The following is a 20336-nucleotide window of genomic DNA, read 5'->3' as shown; positions in this document are numbered from 1 at the left end:
TCTTTCTCCTCAACTAATAACCCCTGGGTGAGTGGGACTAAGAATCTCTTCCCTGGAGTTCAGCACTTCATAGATGATTATCATATGTTTACTGAATAAAAAGCAGAGAAAGCAAATTTTTTTTATAATTTGTATTACATTGGAAGCAAAGATTTCTGTTCCCTGACAACCACCATGGACACAGTTTTTGAGGAGTGTTTGAGCATGTAATATTTACAATGTCTAAAATAGACAAGTAATTAGTACAGAATTGTTCAAGAACCTAATACAAATTAAGAAAACGCACATAATCTCTGATAGAAAAATAATCAACTTATAGAATTAGAAATCCAAAAAGTGCAAAAAGCATTGGCAAAGCTGTTCAGAGGACAGAGCTAATCACAAAAAATGTTACTGAAATAACAAATTAATAGTAATTCGTAATAAGAATGGGTTGGCAACATTGAAGAAGCCGGATATTGCCACATTTTGGAGCAGTTGTAGTGGTACCACATGCTACAGGTGCAGCTATTCTGGAGAGTAATCAAGTGCTACATTGTCAAATGAAATAAATATGACCTAGACTTCAGCCATTCTACTATGGATATTTCCCGGGAAGAATCTTAGGTAGGTCCATGAGCAGACTTAAAGGATCACGCACATTGCTTCATTATTGGTACAGCATTGGAAACTACTGATGTGTGCCTCACTGGAAGAGTATATGGCAAAGAACTTTTGGATATAATCGACCCATTATTCAGTAGTTAGAAACAACTGATTAGAAATGCATGTAGCGATGCAGATGAATCTTAAAAATGAGGCTCAGTGAAAAATTCCATTTACATAAGTTAAAAATACATGCTCATAAAATAATAATACATATTTTCCAATAATATGCTTAAGCCAACAGTTAAGCATAAAATACATTACAATTGATGAGGAGAGGAAGGATGGGATCCAGGCTTAGAGATGTAAGGGGAATTTCTTTTCAAGTTTACTGAATATGATTCTCAAATGGGTGTGTTTAACATAAGAATATCAAATTTTTGTAACCTTGTGTCTATATATATCCAAAGCGAGTCAGGGTTTCAATGGAAATTGTGTTTGCGTATATGTAGGCATACATATCAGTAACTTTGTGATTACTACTACCCAGGGAACAGTTTTCTGTGTTCTCGACATGCCTTTTAGACTCTGGGTTTTATAGAGTTCTATACTCCCTGAAGTTTGAAAAATCATCTCTGTGAATGGTGCTGGTGCTTTAAGTATTCAGTTTGTCAGTCCAGATTTTGCTTCTGAACTTTGCAAGGTGCTGAGGGTGACAAGGTTACATGGTGGAGTCAAGGCTTCTGGCTGTGATCAGAATCTTTTCCTGTCCCTGCTTCCACTCTCTACAGAAGCTCCTGTCGTTGAATGAATATGCATTAGAGAGACCCAGCCTAATGCTCTGTAATGGCCATGGTTGAACTCTGAAGACTTGCCACAGCCAGAGAAAGCATACACAGCAGGACATGGGTGGAATGGGTGGAAAAGCAAGTATCATCTCAGGACTAGAAAAACCATCTGTCATGAAATTCTTCCCGCTGAGTTCACACTGAGTATGTAGTGAGGCCAAAAAATCTAAACGAATTTATTCTTCATTTTATAGGCCTAGCAGATGATTGCTGTGCAGTTAAAGAAAAATATACGTGGCCATCACTATTTGTGTTCTCCTAGTCACTGGTTCTCAACGGGCACAGGTTTGCTCCCCAAGAGACATTTGCCAGTGTTTGAAGACATTTTTGGTCGTCTCAAGTAGCTGGCTTCTAGCAGGTAGAACCCAGGATGCTGGTAAACATCCTGTAACACACAGGACAGTCTCCACAAAAATAGTATTATTTGGCCCAGTATATCAGTAGTGATAGAGTTGAAAACCTCTGCCCTGAGCTAAAAGGTTAAGTATATCAAATGAGCCCAGAGTGCCCACACACTCTGAACGGCAACTTTTACCTCATTTGACCTTGCTTGGACTGCTCTTCTAAAGATACCCACCTGGTTTCCTCTCTCTTCTTTCAGGTTCTATGTCAAATGAGGCCTTCTCAGTGAGACTTTCTTTGACCAACTTATTAATATTGGAATTCTTATTTCACTCCTTAAAAAGCCCTATCCATCTCCTTTGCCTTATTTTTACTCCATATACTTACTGTCTCGTGGAAGAGGCTTTACTTATTTATTTAATTTCGACATAGCTCTACTAAAATTCAAACATTTTTAAAATTTATTTTATTTATTATTTATTTATTTATTTATTATTAATGTAATTTAATTTATTTATTTATTTTGAGAGAGAAAGCGAGCAGGGGAGGGGCAGAGAGAGAGGGGAAAGAACCCCAAGCAGGTTCTGCACTGCCAGCGCGGAGCCTGACGGGGGCCTCGATCTCATGAACCATGAGATCATGACCTGAGCCGAAATCAAGAGTCAGACGGTTGAACGAATGAGCCACCCAGGTGCCCCTCAACAATGCTTATTATTACTGGATCCCCAGTGGTGTGAGGAGCGCCTGACACAGAGTAGGTGCTCAATAATTTCTTATTGAACCAATGAATAAACTCAGTCCCAAGAATCTTAATTCAAATACAGATGTGGCATCTTTTTTAAGTGTATGCAGTTTCACTAAGTCTTGAGATAATACTGTTGATGGCATGAGCTTACCCTACTTTTTTAAAAAATATTTTTAGAGAGAGACTTCGAGAAACAGAGAGGGAGAGAAAGAGTCCCAAGCACAGACAGCATGGAGCCTGACACAGGGCTCGATTTCCCAAACTGTGAGATCATGACCAGAGCCGAGATCCAGAGTCAGACACTTAATGGTTGTCTGAGCCACCCAGGCTCCCCAAACTTACCCTACGTCCTTATTCCCTTTTCTTTACAGCAAAGACTCAGGAAAATGGGAAGCTCCTCAAGCTTGGCTTCTGAAGATTCAGAAAAACATAAAGTCATTGTTCGCATTTAAGTGTCATATTCCATTAAATTTCTTACAATTATTAACGTCTTAATGGAGCACCTAAACTGAAAAAGATTTTTTTAAAAACAGATTTTAGTTTTCAGTCCTGGTTTTGTGCCAGAGAAAGCCAACATCTGGCAAACAGGTCTGCCGTTATCTAACTACTGTAGTTATTTTCCTATCCCTACTAGTCCATACTCATGCATCACTGTCTCATATACACTCACAGAAAGAAGTAGACAAGAAAAACTCCCCTGATGGGTATAAGGGTGTTATATACTAAGAATACTTACAGTTCCACTTAACAACTGTTAACCATCCTTGTCCATAAAGAAATGGTATATGCTTGGAACCAGTAACCAATACATGCTAATTCCATGTTATTGTTTTTATATAATGTTTGTTTATTTTTGAGAGAGAGGGAGGGAGGGGCAGAGAGAGAGGGAGACAGAGAATCCCAAGCAGGCTCCACACTGTCAGTGCAGAACCCACTGTGGGGCTTGAACTCCAGAAACAGTGAGATCATGACCCGAGCCGAAATCAGGAGTCGGAAGCTTAACTGACTGAGCCACCCAGGTGCCCCCACTTTATTGTATCTCTAACTAAAATTACTTTTGAAAATCACTGTTACCCTGTTTTTCCCCTACCGTTATATTTTTGGGTGTATTGAGGTGGTTAAATTGATCATTTTCACATAGGCTGCATCTCAGTGGTAAACTACATTTCTAGAAGGGTTTAATCATGATAATCTAATCAGCAACAGCTCTCTTTTAAGAACTTTACATTTCATTGGATCCCTAGACTTGTCTTCTAAATAAAGGGGTGCGGTGCCTGGGTGGCTCAGTCAGTAAGTGTCCAACTCTTGATTTCGGCTCAGGTCGTGATCTCACGGTTTGTGAGATGAGCCCCACGTTGGGCTCTGTGCTGACGACAAGGAGCCTGCTTGGGATTCTCTCCTCTCTCCGCCCCTCCCCTGCTCACGTGTGCATGCATGCACATGTGCTTGCTCTCTCTCCAAATAAATCAACATTTAAATACATAAAAGGGCAATTTTGGTTGCCTCTCATCACATCTACGTCGGTCATGGTACCCTGAGAAAATAGAATGCTAACTCAAAAAGGTCTGATTGAATCTGGTGAAGTTTTTATATAAAAGGCAAGGACAGAATTAAGGGGACCAATAAGGAATGCTGAGACACTCAGAGAGCCCCTGTGGGAATCCTTTTACCTCCCCTAATATTGGGAGGCAAGAGGAGGAAAAGTTGTCACTAGAACCCTTCATGAGGTCCTGAAGGAGCTGGTGCCTAGGAAGAGCTGTTGGGCTTTAAAGGAACAAAAGTAGCTACTACCAAAATGTCATCAGTGCTACCCAAACTGTCCGTGAGTCACTGTATAACAGTATCACAGGTGCTCTTTCTATACAAAGAGAAAATACAGTCAAGGTTCTGCCCATTGAGCAGAATTCCCTTCACCCCAGGCTTTCCTTTGTAAGGCTGTAACACAGGAAACTGGTGCTGCCAGCAGGTGCCTTCAAACACGCACAACTGTCCACAGTCCATGTTTTCGCTGACTCTTTTCACTGGTTTCAGGGAACTCCCCTTAAAACCATAGGTGTGAAACCCAGGGAGCAGCAGCTAGCAGCAGAAGTAGGTACAGTAAGAGTATGAACCACAGGCTCATAAAATTTGCTTGTGCTATTAAAGCTGTTTTGCACAAGTGTCCTAGGTTTCATTTCATTTAAGGAAATGGAATATTGATATCTAAACCCAAATAGATGACTAAATGTGTCCGGTAGCACATAATCAACAGTGGGAAGCTGAGGTTGCACGCCCACTTGATTTTCCGTACTCACACATTCCTTCCCTATCAGCGTCTATAGCAGACTAGGGCCTCATTTCCAAAGGGTGTTGGCGGAGGTCACGGAGAGGGCGTGACCGCTGCTTGACCCCCGGAGCTAAACCCAGGCAGTCGGAGCCTCCCCACCACCACCTGTGCCTGTAATGTACCTCTAACACGTGCTCCCACCACCGGAAGCTGTTTGCCGGGACGCAGGCTTTAGAGCACTGTGTTCCTGAGCCCACCTGCTCAGTATACCATGGCTGAACCCAGTGAAGGCCTCTGTAAACTTTAAGATTCTGGTGGTCAGGGTGCCCGGCTGTCTCAGTCTGTAGAGCACGCGATTCTGCATCTCTCGGAGTCATGAGTTCAAGCCCCACATTGAGTGTAGGACTTACTTTAAAAAAAAAAAAAAGAAAAAAAAAGATTCTGCACTGGGGCGCGGAGATCTCATCTTTGAGCATCAAAACAAGCCTAGCAGGTAAGTTCCCTTGCTTCTTGAACCCGCCCCCTATCCATCCCTAGTGGCTGCCTCTGTCTTTGCCTTTTCCTTTCCCTCTGCCTGTGGAGGCCCGATTTATGAACCAACGAAAGGGAGAAGGTTTGGGCAGATTATAGCATCGCCCTCCTCCGAAACTCTAGGGGGTCTCTGCTCCAATTCGTTTTTGTGCTTTGCCTCTATGCCACAGACACCGTAACTATCCTTGCCCCTCTTAGGTCATAAGGTCACATGCTCAGGTGTTTTGAACCACCGTCTCAGCTTGCTATAGAATTCTCTCTCTTTTGAGGCCTTAATCCAAAGTGGCTAGCTCCTGAGGTGCCCAAATTGATCAGACAGGGACTACTGAGCGTGGTTTGTTTTGCTTCCCGGTTCCGAGAATGTGCTTCTTTATTCTTCGTGGAACGTTTGAGTTCTAGGAACTTATTTCTCGCTTTAGAGGGAATGTCCCAGTGTTCCTTGGACTCTTGGATACCTAGTAACTTCATTGAGGTGGCAAGTGAACTTTTCAAGGATTGTATGTTTGTGTTTTGCCGCCTAGGGTGCTGGCTGCTTCTTTGTGACGAGATTCGGTTAGCATAATCAATGTCATAGGCCAGAGGGATGATCTGTGGCACGTGGATAAAACCAAAGTCCCTGTCACGCGTTACAGTTTAAACAAGAGCAGTAGAGTTGTTAGAGTGCTGAGATAAGACAAGGAACATGCACTGTCACCCTTGGCAGGGAAAGCAAACAACTTCACATGTTTACTGATTTGTATTGAAAAGGTAGTGTTTGCTAAGTCAGCTTTATACCCGGTGCCAGGGTCAGTGTCAGTATGCTCCAGTGGCTATATTTTTCTCTGAACAACAGCTAGAATCACCATATGGTTACATTTATAATAATCTACAGTCAGTCCTTGAGATCCGTGTGCCTTCTGCACTGTAAAATAGGTGAGTTAAATGAAAATCACTGACAACTGCACCTTTTAAGCGTTTAAAACGGCATTAATCTCTGAAATCCTCTGGTGATGTGGTAGTGTTTTTGGCTTACTGTTTTGGAAGAAGGGCACAGTTCCAGTCTTCAAATAGGCCCTTCTTTTCTTTTCTTTTTTTAAAAAATTATTATTTTTTATTTTTTAAACTTTTTTGGGCCTTCTTAATAGCTCTCACTCCATGAATTCAGGGGCTAATGTGGGGTTTCTGTCAGATACCTCACAAATCATTGCCAATATATACTCAGTAACTAAGAACTTAACCGCAGGATAAGTCTCTGGCCTGTTTGAACCCACGGTTAAATGAACTTAGCCCAAGACTCATTCTACACCTGATTTCCCTAAGCCTCCATTTACATCAGCAAATCAAGACAGCATTCCAACTCCCCAGGGATTAGAGGCAATTCATAGCTAGCATCTAATAATTCCCAAAAGTATAGGACATTTTTTCCCCCTAGTGCCCACACATCTCAATAAATGGCTATCATTCCCTCTAGGAAAAGGCTTGGAGGAATCACTGTAATCCCTTCTGGCTGCATTGCAGGGACATCTTTCAATGTGACATAGCCTCCCCATCAGTCAAGGCTTTCTGGGTTTCTGAACTGACTGGAGTGTAGGAACTGGGTAAGTATACCTACTTTGGTGATTGAATCAGATCTTTGCCCACTCTAGCAAGAATTTGAAATCTTACCAGAATGAGCACTGCGTGTTATGCATAAGCGATGAACCACTAAATTCTATTTCTGAAATTATTATTGTACTATATATTATAATTTGGATTTAAATAATAATCTTTAAAAAAATAAAATAGATTAAAAAAAACCTATCAGCAAAAAACCCCACAAATGTTGAATGTCTTCACTTATTCTGCATCTTTTGAGATTAGCGTATGAAATCTTTTTTAATTTTTAAGTTGATGGACTGCATACATTGATTTTCCAAAGTTAAGATAGTATTAGTTGATGGAAATTTATTGATTATTATAATATACACATGATATACATATCATATTTTTTGTGGAATTGCTTTCTTCTTGAATGCATTATTTTTGTATTTCCATGTTCATGAAGGTAACTGCTGCGCAGTTTTCATTTCTTGTCCTATTCTGGTAATACAGTATGCTACATTTTAAATAATTTGGGGATAAATGTGAAAACTTTTCAAATTGGGAAGAAATTTTATATGTTTGGAGATATTAATTAAAAGTTTGTACTGACCAGTAAAAAAAAATAAAAAGGAATTACCAGAAAGCCGCAAGAATATTCCATTTCACCATTCCACCAAAATTTAGGCTCCAACAGTGTTTCATCTTTATTTGGGCAACCTGAGGATGCCCTTACTTTCTCTCTTCCTGAATTTACTAATTTTTAGATATCTTAGGTGCATGAGAGCCCTCATTATTTACTTTTATTGCTCAACTCATTGATTTCAATGGGAAGCACAAGGAACACACTGAAATAATTTTATTGAGGCCTAAGCATGTATTTATTTGACAAATATTTATTGACATCCACCACATATCAGAAACTGTTCTAGGTACTGGAGGTACAGCAGTGAGTAAATCAGGAAAAATATCACTGCCCTCAAATGCAGCTTGCATCCTAGCAGGTGAAGACCAATAATAACCAAGGTAACACAGGTAAAACATATTGCATGTTAGATGGTAACAGCTCAAATAGTAAAATCCAATGCAAAAAGGGATAGAGATGGTGAGAGTGGAGAGTTTGTGATCGCATAATTGCAGTTTTTTAAATAGGTCAGCCAGGTAAGTCCTTACTGAGAAGGCAATATCTGAAGTAGAAGGACGGAAGGGAGAGAGCTCTGCAAGTATCTGTGGTCAGAACACTCAGGACCGAGAAAACCGGAAGCACGGGGATCTTTGGCCCAGAATGCACCATGTATGTTCGAGAAACAGAGAAGACTAGTAAGTGATGCAGAAATAATTGAAGAAGAATAAATTAAATAAAACACTAGCAAAGCTTAAAATTAACACCAGTAGAATTCAAAACAGTGTATGCATTTTTCATCATTAGATAAGATAAAATCAAACAAATTTGTTTCCCATTACTGTTAAAAAGCAATGAAGGAATTTTTAATGATACGGGGGATGCTCACAGAATAAGCTGAATATACAGCTCTCTGTGATATGTGACCCCAGCACTTTAAGATTATATATCATTTTGGAATACATAATGTAAGGCCGGAAGAAAATTCACCAAAAGTTTTTCTGAGTTGTGGAATTTGAGTAATCTATATTTTCTTCCTTAATCTTTTCTGTATTGTCTACAGTGTCTACAGTTTTGCTTTGTTTTGTTTTCTCTAAAGAAACTGCATGATACAGCAGTTAAGAGCCAAGGATTTGAAATAGATAAACCTGGATCCATTTACTTACTGTGTTACTTTGGATAAATGATGTTAGCAGTATCCGTGTATGTAAACTAGGGATAAGAATAATGACCCCCACCCCTGCCAAAAAAGAATAATGACCATTTAGAATTGTTCTAGATTATTAAACATGGTGCTGGTTTTTTCTTTTGGTACTGTTTTTAAAGGTGTTAATATAGTGTCTGATTTGTCATAAATAATAAATGATAACATTCTTATTCAGAAGTACAGCCTCTGTAATCAGATAATTTTTTTAAGATTTTGTTTTTAAGTAATCACTACACCCAACATGGGTCTCAAACTCACAACCCCAAGATCAAGAGTCACATGCTCTACCCACTGAGCCACCCAGGTGCCCCTGTAACCAGATAATTTTTTAAAGGACAGAAAGAGATAAAACCCAATAGGTCAAACATACCTGTTAATTGATACCTTCTCCTCACTGAACTGTGAAATAGTCATATTTAAGAATAATTTCTACTCAAAACTCCCTTCACAGATACTACTTTTTTTAAAGTTACTGTGTGTGTGTGTGTGTGTGTGTGTGTGTGTGTGTGTATTGAGAACCCTTAAGATCTATTGTCCTAGCCAATTTTAAGTATACAATACAGTATTGTTATAGTCCCCATGCTGCACATTAGATCCCCTGAAAATATTCATGTTATGAGTGAAAGTTTGTACCTTTTGACCAACTTCTTTAATAGTTCAGACAAGATCCTCATTCTAATTGATAAAAGTATAGATAAGTGGTGTTATATTTACCAAACAAATGCATTTTTTCCTCATCTTAAAAGTGCTGCATGATTATTATGGACTGAAACAGGTAGAGAAAACTGAAATCAAAAACAACCAGATAATTGCTATAATCTGTATTTGTTTCTTACCAATATTTTGCAATGAATATTTTAAAATAATTTTAACCTGAAAAATGTTTAAATTATATATATATGTATTTATTTACTGCAAGTTGATACTTTTGAAATGAAGTTTAGTTTTTCATAACTTAAAAAATAACATGGACATTGTGCTTAAAAGAGGCACTTAAACCCTACCAAATAGGGCACCTGGGTGGCTCAGTCTGTTAAGCTACACATTCTTGATCTTGCAGTTCATGAGATAGAGCCCCACATCAGGGTCTGTGCTGACAGTGTAGGACCTGCTTAGGATTCTCTGTCTCCTTCTCTCTGCCCCTCCCCCAGCTCAAGCTCATGTGCTTGAGTGTGTGCTCTCTATCTCAAAACAAATTTCACCCTCAGTGGGGGAAAAACTGAGAGCTTCCTCCCTGAGATCAGAAACACGAGAGGGATGTCCACTCTCACTGCTGTGGCTTAACATAGTGTTGGAAGTCCTAGCATCAGCAGACAACAAAATGAAATAGAAGTCATCAAAATTGGCAAAGAAGAAGTCAAACTTTCACTTTTCACAGACAACATGATACTCCACATGGAAAACCCAAAAGACTCCACCACAGACTGCTAGAACTCATACATGAATTCAGTCTCAGGGTACAAAATCAATGTACAGAAATTGGTTCCATTTTTATACACCAATAATGAAGCAGCAAAAAAAGAAATAAACTGATCCCATTTACAATTGCACCAAGAACCATAAAATTCCCAGGAGTAAACTTAACCAAAGATGTAAAAGATTTGTATGCTGAAAATTACTGAAAACTTAAAAGGAAATTGAAGAAGACACAAAGAAATGGAAAAACATTTCATGCTTATGGATTGGAAGAAAAAATATTGCTAAGATGTCAATACTACCCAAAGCAATTCTACACATTCAATGCAATCCCAATCAAAATTGCACCAGCATTCTTCTCAAAGCTGGAACAAACAATCCTAAAATGTGTACAGAACCACAAAAGACCTTGAATAGGCAAAGCAATATTGCAGAAGAAAACCAAAGCAGGAGGCATCACAATCCCAGACTTTAGCCTCTACTACAAAGCTGTAATCATCAAGACAGTATAGTATTGGCATAAAAACAGACACATAGACCAATGGAATAGAATAGAGAACCCAGAATTGGACCCACAAATGTATGGCCAACTAATCTTTGACAAAGCAGGAAAGAGCGTCCAATGGAGAATAGTCTCTTTAGCAAATGGTGCTGAGAGAACTGGACAGCAACATGCAGAAGAATAAAACTAGACCACTTTCTTAAACCATTCACAAAAATAAACTCAAAATGGATGACGTACCTGAATGTGAGACAGGAAACCATCAAAACCCTAGAGGAGAAAGCAGTCAGCAACCTCTTTGACCTCAGCTGCAGCAATTTCTTGCTTGACACATCTCCAAAGGCAAGGGAATTAAAAGCAAAAATGAACTATTGGGATCTCATCAAGATAAAAAGCTTCTGCACTGCAAAGAAACAATCAACAAAACTAAAAGGCAACTGACAGAATAGGAAAAGATATTTGCAAATGACATATCAGTTAAAGGGTTAGTATCCAAAATCTATAAAGAACTTACCAAACTCCACACCCGAAAACCAAATAATCCAGTGAAGAAATGGACAGAAGGCATGAATAGACACTTTTCCAAAGAAGACATACAGATGGCCGACAGACACATGAAATGATGTTCAACGTCACTCATCATCCGGGAAATACAAATCAAAGCCACACTGATACACCACCTCACATCGGTCAGAGTGGCTAAAATGAACAACTCAGGAAACAACAGATGCTGGCAAGGATGTGGAGAAACGGGAACCCTTTTGCACTGTTGGTGGGAATGCAAACTGGTGCAGCTGCTCTGGAAAACAGTGTGGAGGCTCCTCAAAAAAGTAAAAATAGAACTACCCTACGACCCAACAATAGCACTACTGGTAATTTACCCAAGGGATACAGGAGTGCTGATTCATAGGGGCACATGTATGCCAATGCTTATAGCAGTGCTTTCAACAATAGCCAAATTATGGAAAGAGCCTAAATGTCCATCAATTGATGAATGGATAAAGAAGATATGGTTTATATATACAATCGAATACCACTTGGCAGTGAGAAAGAATGAAATCATCCCATTTGCAGCAACTTGGATGGAACTGGAAGGTATTAATGCTGAGTGAAATAAGTCAGTCAGAGAAGGACAGATATATGTTTTCACTCATATGTGGAACTTGAGAAACTTAACAGAAAACCATGGGGTAAGAGAAGGGGCAAAAAAATAAAAGGTACAGAGAGGGAGGGAGGCAAACCCTAAGAGACTCTGAAATACAGAGAACAAACTGAGGCTGGCTGTGGGGGTGGGGGAGAGGGGAAAATGGGTGATGGGCATTGAGGAGGGCACTTGTTGGGATGAGCACTGGGTGTTGTATGTGGACAATGAACCACGGGAATCTACCCCAATAACCAAGAGAACATTTTACACACTATATGTTAGCCAATTTGACAATAAATTATATTAAAAATAAAATAAAATAATAAAAAAGATTTATTTATTTTTGAGAGAGAGAACAAGTGGGGAAGGGGCAGAGAGAGAAGGGGACAGAAGATCTGAAGCGGGCTCTGTGCTGACAGAAGCAAGCATGATGTGGGGCATGAGATCATGACCTGGGCTGAAGTCGGTCGCTCAACTGACTGAGCCACCCAGGCACCCCTCAAAAATAAACTTTAAATAAATAAATAAATAAATAAATAAATAAATAAATAAATAAATAAATAAATCCTACTAAATAATATGTACTTAGATTTAAGTTTTCGATAAAATAAGAATCATATTTTATAATATGACCAATTCTTCAAATTGTTCTTGTATAGCACCAGACTTAAATAATATATTAGAAAAAAATTCGATTATATATGTTTTTGTTAGAATAACTGTAACTCACTACATAATGTATAATGAGAATTTTAATCTGATTTGTTTCATTTTCTTCTAAAACATTTAAAAATACTAAACATATAAGTGCTGCATGAACCAAGGGAAATTACAGTCCTTCTCATTGTTTTAAAGTACTTATTCCTAGGCCATGCAAATCTGTCGGTATATTTTCAATATAATGTACCAAGATCAAATGCACTCTAGAGATATTTCTTAATGGAATTTTCAGGCAAGTCCATGCTGTTGTACAGTAGACTAAACAATTTGATGACCAGCGCATTTGGAATATATATTATGTAATTTCAGAGAACTTTGGAAATGCAGGGGTGGCTTTTAAATGCTAAATAGTATTTTTGAATGTTCCCTCCGAAGAAAGATGGAAGAAATAATTTTGCTGACTTTTTTTCCAGTGAGACAAAGTACAGATGAATTGTGAGTGTAAATTTAATTCTTTCAGCTATGACTTGAGTAGACCAAAAGCATGTACAAAAATATTCAAAAGGAAAATAGGAAGAACTTGGCTGTCATTAATTTGTTAAGTGTTGCTCACACATCAGTATTATTAAGTGATGTTATGGAAGGCAAATCTGCTCTCCATCCATTAATTGCCATGTGAATATGACACTAAATTAATATTGTTTTCTGTTATTAAATGTATGTTAAAGCTTAGCTAATACTAAGCTATTGACACTATTTTATGTAATGTTGCCCCAATCCATTTTAATACTAAGGCAAGAACACTGTCGTGTTTATCACAATGAAATTTAATGTTGAACAGTTATTCTGTTCTTAAAATAATTTTCTCCTTGGTATTCTACCATGTTTACTATGTTTTTCTCATACTTCTCCATTTTTGTTTTTGTCCACTGCTTCTTTCTATATCTCATTTTTTTTTTTTACTCCTCTTGCTTCCCTAACATATTAATGGCAGTTTTAAAAAACAATCTTCTGGTGTGTCTGGGTAGCTCAGTCAGTTAAGTATCTGACTTTGGCTCAGGTCATGGTCTCATGATTTGTGAGTTTGAGCCCCGCATTGGACTCTCTGCTGTCAGTGCAGAGCCCGCTTCAGAATCTCTGTCCCCCTCTCTCTGCCCCTCCCCGGCATACTCTTTCTCAAATATAAACAAACAGTAAAAAAAAAAAAAAAAAAAAATCTTTATATTCCCAGGTCTCTCCCTTGAATACTTTTATCTACTCTTTTTCTTTACTAAGTAAATACAGATAATAACCAAATGTTCCTCTCCTATCCCAGACTTGTTCCACTGGCCATCTCTAATTCCCATCTCTTTCTGTCCCTAACCATTAGGTCATTGCACAGTTTCAAAAACTCCTTCTGATACATCATCAGTCTCTTCTCTCTCTCTCCTCTCCAGTATCTATTGCTATAGCCATAAATAAGATAGGTAAGATCTCTAGCTCTAGATGGTGCTAGCCAATAGAACTTTCTGCAAGGGTGGAAATGTTCTGTATCTGTGTTGTCAAATATGGTAGCCATTAGGGGAGCTATTGAACACTTGAAATGTTGCTAGTGCAGATGTGGAACTGAAACTTCAATTATAATTAAAATGAATTTAAATTTGAAAGTACACATAAGGCTAATAGCTAGTGTATTAAACAGCACAGCTATGGAATGTTTTTGTTAGTCTGAATCGGTCTCAGAAGTTCCAAGATACAGGTCTTTGAATTGCTCTTAAACACAGGAAACTGTACATATCACTCTGCTACTTAAAGACTTTTCAGTTCCTCCTTTTATATGACTATTTAGACCAAATTCCATAGGCTCACATATAAGGTCCACTTTGGTCTGTTTCCGTCACACTTTTCCAGTCAGGTTTCCTTTAATCTCATCATTATATACCCTAATCCATCCAAACTGAATTATCTTTATCCTGAGTCCATTGATTATGCTTTTTTCCACACTCAGAATTTGTCTGGTATATTACTCTCTTTTAGAAATCTTCAGCCCAAACTGCATTTCCAAATCATCTTAATAGTTTTGTGGAGGTTTTGTTTGTTTTTTTAAGGAAATTTCAAATCTATTTGGAATATGACAACAGAGGACATTTTGTAAAATTATACATAACAAAGTAATTTCTCCATCAGTTATTTCAGTAGACCAGAGTCTGGTTTACATCAGAAGCCCCAGGATGCCTTAAGAATATTTGTCTCATTACCCATTGTTTTCTCCTCCAGGAAACTGTCCTTAATAACCTTTACTATGTCTCTTCTACCTATGTGGGGTTTTTTTCATTCAACTTTTTTTTAAGTAAAAAAAAAAAGCAAAAGTTCACCCATTCTTCCCATCCCTCACCCCCAACTCTGGCAACTACCAATCTATTCTGTTTTCTGTATCTATGAAGTTGTTTTTTGTTTTTGTTTTTAAGATTCCATGTATAAGAAAGATCATATATGGGTGCCTGGCTGGCTCAGTCAGTGGAGCATGTGATTCTTCATCTCAGAGTCAACAGTTCAAGCCCCATGTTGGGCATAAAGCTTACTGAAAGAAAGAAAGAAAGAAAGAAAGAAAGAAAGAAAGAAAGAAAGAAAGAAAGAAAGAAAGAAAGAAAGAAAGAAAGAAAAGAAAATTCATAGAGTATTTTGTCTTTCTTTGACTTACTTCACCTAGCATAATACTCTCAAGATCCATCCATGTTGTTACAAATAGCAAGATTAAATTTTTATTCATGGCTAATAGTCCATTGTATATATACACCACATCTCCTTTATCCATTCATCCATCATTGGGCACTTAGGTTGTTTCCTCATCTTGGCTATTGTAAATAATGCTGCAGTGAACCTGGGGATGCATATATCTTTTCAGGTTAGTGGTTTTGCTTTTTTTGGATAAATACTCAGAAGTGGAATTGCTGGATTATATGGTAGTTCTGTTTCTAATATTTTGAGGAACCTCCATACTCTTTTCCATCCAAGGATGCATGAATTTACATTCCCACCAGCAGCTCACAAGAGTTCGCTTTTCTCCACATACTTGTCAACACTTGTTTTTTGTGTTTTTGATGATGACCATTCTAACAGGTGTGAGGTAATATCTCATTGTGATTTTGATTTGCATTTCCCTGATTATCAGTGATGTTGAACATCTTTTCATGTGTCTCTTAGCCATCTATATGTCTTCTTTGGAAAAATGTCTGTTCAGATCTTCTACCTACTTTTAGTTGGATGAATTGTTATTTCAGGTGAAGTTGCCATTTATTTCATGAAACTTTTTCCAGTTTCCCATGCTGTAAGCCTCTCCCTCCACTAAGTCACTCTAGTTATTTATCTTTATTTCCTCCTGGCATTTATTTGTTTTAATTTTATATAAGTAAGTTTATAAGCTCTTTAAGGTCATATCTGATTTATTCCATAATCTTCAGTCTTTTGTCCATTTTCTGGAATATAGAACATTCAAAATAACTATCAAGTAATTGGATTAATAATAAATAACTGGATGAATGTGGACATTTGCATTTGAGACCCTTATTATCACCATCAGAACATTTCAAATGAAAGTAATTAAATCATTGGTTAAATACGAATTTATAAATGTATATATTCCACATATGAAGACATGTTTTGTGTGTACATATATATAATTCATAAATATATAAATATACATATATAAATATCCCAAAATTCAAATAGTCTTTTTACTTATAGCTGAATGGTTTCCATATTTTGCAGAAATTGTTTTATCTTTTTATATGCATATATAACACATACATTTTTGTCTGATATGTACTGAAAAAGTAATTCTAATTTAAATTTTTTCTAGATAATTGGCTCTCTTCTCTATTTTATTGCCCACGTATAGAGCAATCTTAAACATTGTAATTATATGCTACAAAACAAAACATTGTGTGAAAATATTTATTTTAAACCAGAATATAATGTTAAGTTGGGAAGATTTTCCCACCATGAACATTTGTTGGCCATCTGTATTCAGTCCAAGCAAACTGTTCATTACTATTAAGGAAAATTGCCTACTGGACATTCTACTCCTTGGAAGTATTAAATTATGGCACTTACGAATATGTGAAAAACCTGATACTCTGTTTAATATTTTATGAACTTCCTCTGGAGTATCTTAAGAAGTTCACTTATTTTCTAAGAAATATTAGTCTCAAGTACCAAATATGTATATTCATATTGTAAACACAATCCAAACAGTCTGTAATACAGTCATTTTAATAACAAATCTTGCATTATTTTTTTCTTATTACAGAAATCAATGATTCCATTGTAAACAGTATTAAATGGCCAACTGCATTATGGATTAGACATTGGACATTAGGCATTAGGTGTTAGGGTTCAATTGCTAAAGGAGACTCACAGGACCAACAACAACAAGGCTTATACATCTATAGTTCATTGCATGAAAAGGCTACAATAAAGCAACAGCATTAAAGTCACGATATGGATCAGAGCCAAAGGCTTTTTCACAGCAAAGGTCTAGAGAAGCCAGTCATTAGTTCCTATTGTCTTCCCTTTACAAAGGCCATACCAGTATACCTTTTCTCTCTCAGACCAAGAACATGATTTTCTCTCTTATTAGAAACCACCTGTGTGTGTGCATAAAACCCAGAGCTGGGAACTCAAAGTGAAGTCTTAGCTAGGATTCTTTATACCTTGGTGATCATGTAGGCATCTTCCTGCTGTATAACCTGTCCCGATGGCAGAGTGCTCCAGGTCCCTCACCAAGACCAAGTGCAAATCATCAGTCTTATTTATCAGTAAACAATAGTGACATGCTGATCTATCATCCCAGAACTTCTTAGATCCATAATTACAAAGTAACACTAGTAGTCAGTGTAGTTTATGCCCGAGCCAGGGTCACTGCTGTGCAGGGGCTTGTCTTATTTCACTAAAACAACTCAGACCATTTCCAGACCCCTGGGAAGTAACTTTCACAGCTCAGAAGCCAAATAACAGGAGCTATTTCTTGCAACACATAAAAGTGACAAAGGATTAGTATTCAAAATGTATAAGATGCGCTTGTAAACTAGAAAGAGAAACAAATAATAAAAAAAGAAGCCCCAATATTTTTTAAGCACACACATTAAAACTCAGTAATGCTTTAAGAATGGCAAAAAAAATTAATAATACACCACTCATCAGATTGCCGATTTTTTCAAAAGTCTGCTAGATAAGCTTTCATAAGAGTCTGGGAAAACAAAAGCTTTGACATGCTGCCATAGTAGGGTAAAATGGCACAATGACTTAAAAGAAAAATTTGACAAGCTTTATAGTAGTTAAGGATGTTCATCTTGTAGGAGTATACATACCCTAGAAAAACTAGAAAATATAACATGGGGAAACATTTGTAAAATTATTTAATATAACATAGCTAGTAATGGTGAAAAATTAGAAATAATATATGAATGGGGCACCTGGGTGGCTCAGTCGGTTGAGTGTCTGACTCTTGATTTCGGCTCAGGTCATGATCTCAAGGTTTGTGGGTTCGAGCCCCGCATCTGGCTCCATGCTGGCAGTGCAGAGCCTGCTTGGAATTCTTTCTCCTTCTCTCTCTGCCCCTCTCCTGCTCAAGTTCTCCCTCTCTCTCTTATTCTCTCTCTCAAAATAAATAAGCATTTAAAAAAGATAACAACATTGTTAAAAAAAATATGACCTATACATAGAAAAATAAATCAATTATGTATTTTCCGATAGAGTACACAGTAGATGTAAAATGAATAAATAAGCATTTATATATCATGAGTCAGTGAAGTAGTGTTCTGCAAATCCTGTATTAAAAGTGTGCTCTAGCACTAAAGTTTTAAAACAAAGAGAGGAAATTAGATTACAGAAAGATACAGATTATATTGCACCACTTATATGAAGCTTAAAAACAAAAATAAAATTTATTATTTATGAAGCCATACAGATGTAATGAAATACAAAATTTAGGAAACATAAACACTACCTTTAAAAAATTTTGTTTTTTAGGGAAATATAATTGACATACAGTATCCCACTAGTTTCAGCTCTGTATCATGGTGATTCAGTATTTTTATACCTTATAAAATGATTGCTGTAAGTCTAGTTACCATCTGCCACCATACATAGTTATTACAATATTATTGACTATATTCCTTATGCTGTACTTTTCATCTCTCTGACTTGTTTATTTTATACCTCCTAATTTTGTACCTCCTAATACCCTTCACGTATTTCGCCCCCCTGCATCCCTCCCTGCTCTGGTAACCAACAGTTTGTTTCCTGTATCTATGAGTCTGTTCCTTTTGTTTGTTTGTTAATTTGTTTTGTTCTCATATAAGAGAAATCATATGTCCTTTGTCTTTATCTGACTTATCTCACTTAGCATAATTATCTTTGAGGGCCATCCATGTTGTCGCAAATGGCAAAATTGCATTATTGTTTTTGGTTGAGTAATATTCTCTCGTATAAATACCACATTTTCTTTATCCATTCATTTATCACTGGACACTTAGGGTGCTTCTATATCTTGGCTATTATAAATAATGCTGCGATAAACATAGGGGTTCATTTATCTCTCTGAATTGGTGTTTTCATGTTCTTCAGATAAATACCCAGAAGTGGAATTGTTACATCATATGGCAGTTCTGTTTTGAAATTTTTGAGGAGCCTCCATACTGTTTTCCCCAGGGGCCGTACCAGTTTGCATTTCTGCCAACAGTGTATGAGGGTTTCCTTCTCTTTACATTCTCACCAACGCTTGTTATTTTTTGATAATAGCCTATCTGACAGGCATGAGGTGATATCTCATTGTGGTTTTGATTTGCATTTCTCTGATGATTACTGACATTGAGCATCTTTTCATGTGCCTGTTGTCCATCTGTATTATCTTCATTGGAAAAGTGTATATTTAAGTCCTCTACCCATTTCTAAAAAAATTTTTTTTTTAACGTTTATTCATTTTTGAGACAGAGAGAGACAGAGCATGAATGGGGGAGGGTCAGAGAGAGAGGGAGACACAGAATCTAAAACAGGCTCCAGGCTCTGAGCTGTCAGCACAGAACCTGATACGGGGCTCGAACTCACGGACCGCGAGATCATGACCTGAGCCGAAGTCGGACGCCCAACCGACTGAGCCACCCAGGAGCCCCCCTCTACCCATTTTTTAACACGGAGTTTTTCGGTGATAAGTTGTGCATGTTCTTTATATATTTTTGGATATTACCCTCTTGTTGGATGTGTGGTTGCTAATATCTTTTACCATTCAGTAGCTTCCTCTTTTGTTTTGTTGTGGTTTCCTTTGCTGTGCAAAAGCTTTATATTTTGATGTAATCTCATTCATTTATTTTGGGGTTTTCTTGGCCTTGCTTGAGAAGACTGGTGCAAAATAATATTGCCAAGATCATTGTTTACTGCCTGTGTTTTCTTCTAGGAATTTTGTGGTTTCTGGTCTTACATTCAAGTCTTTAATTCACTTTGGATTTATTTTTGTATATGGTGTAAGATAGTGGTCCAGTTTCTTTTTTTTCTTTTTTTTTTCATGTCACCATCCATGGTAAACATCTTTTGGATGGGAGGTACCTCTGGGGAGAAACTTAAATATTCCCAGTGAGGGATTCAAAATGATTTATTTATTTGAAAACAGGAACTTATGGCAAATGTGGCCCAATGCTAATTACACCAGATGGAAATTTAATATTGTGTCTCCTAGAATTTTGGTTGTAGAAGGACTAGTGACAGACTTGGGTCTGGAAAAATATATATATATACCGGATTGACACAGAGGCCACAGAGGTCAAATTGCCCACCCATCAAAAATAAAAATAAATAATAAATAATTAAAAAGCAGCCTCCAGTGTACTAAGTATGGACTTTATGTGAAGAAGCCTGCCTAGGTTTATCTTGGATTCT

General features: G+C 37.4%; 1 long non-coding RNA gene across 1 annotated transcript in view; it reads left to right on the top strand.

Annotated features, from left to right (window-relative positions):
- Positions 1–3897: 3897 nt before the first annotated feature.
- Positions 3898–20336, top strand: part of LOC123383436 — a 132451-nt gene continuing 116012 nt past the window's right edge. The window contains exons 1-2 of the long non-coding RNA XR_006593158.1: positions 3898–5279; positions 6768–6894. This is a non-coding gene — a long non-coding RNA (uncharacterized LOC123383436). The remainder of the gene's footprint in view (positions 5280–6767; positions 6895–20336) is intronic.

Source organism: Felis catus, chromosome X, assembly GCF_018350175.1.
Source record: "Felis catus isolate Fca126 chromosome X, F.catus_Fca126_mat1.0, whole genome shotgun sequence".
Classification (NCBI taxonomy): Eukaryota; Metazoa; Chordata; class Mammalia; order Carnivora; family Felidae; genus Felis; species Felis catus.
Note: the sequence above shows the minus strand (reverse complement) of the source record. Positions and strands in the feature narration are given on the sequence as shown.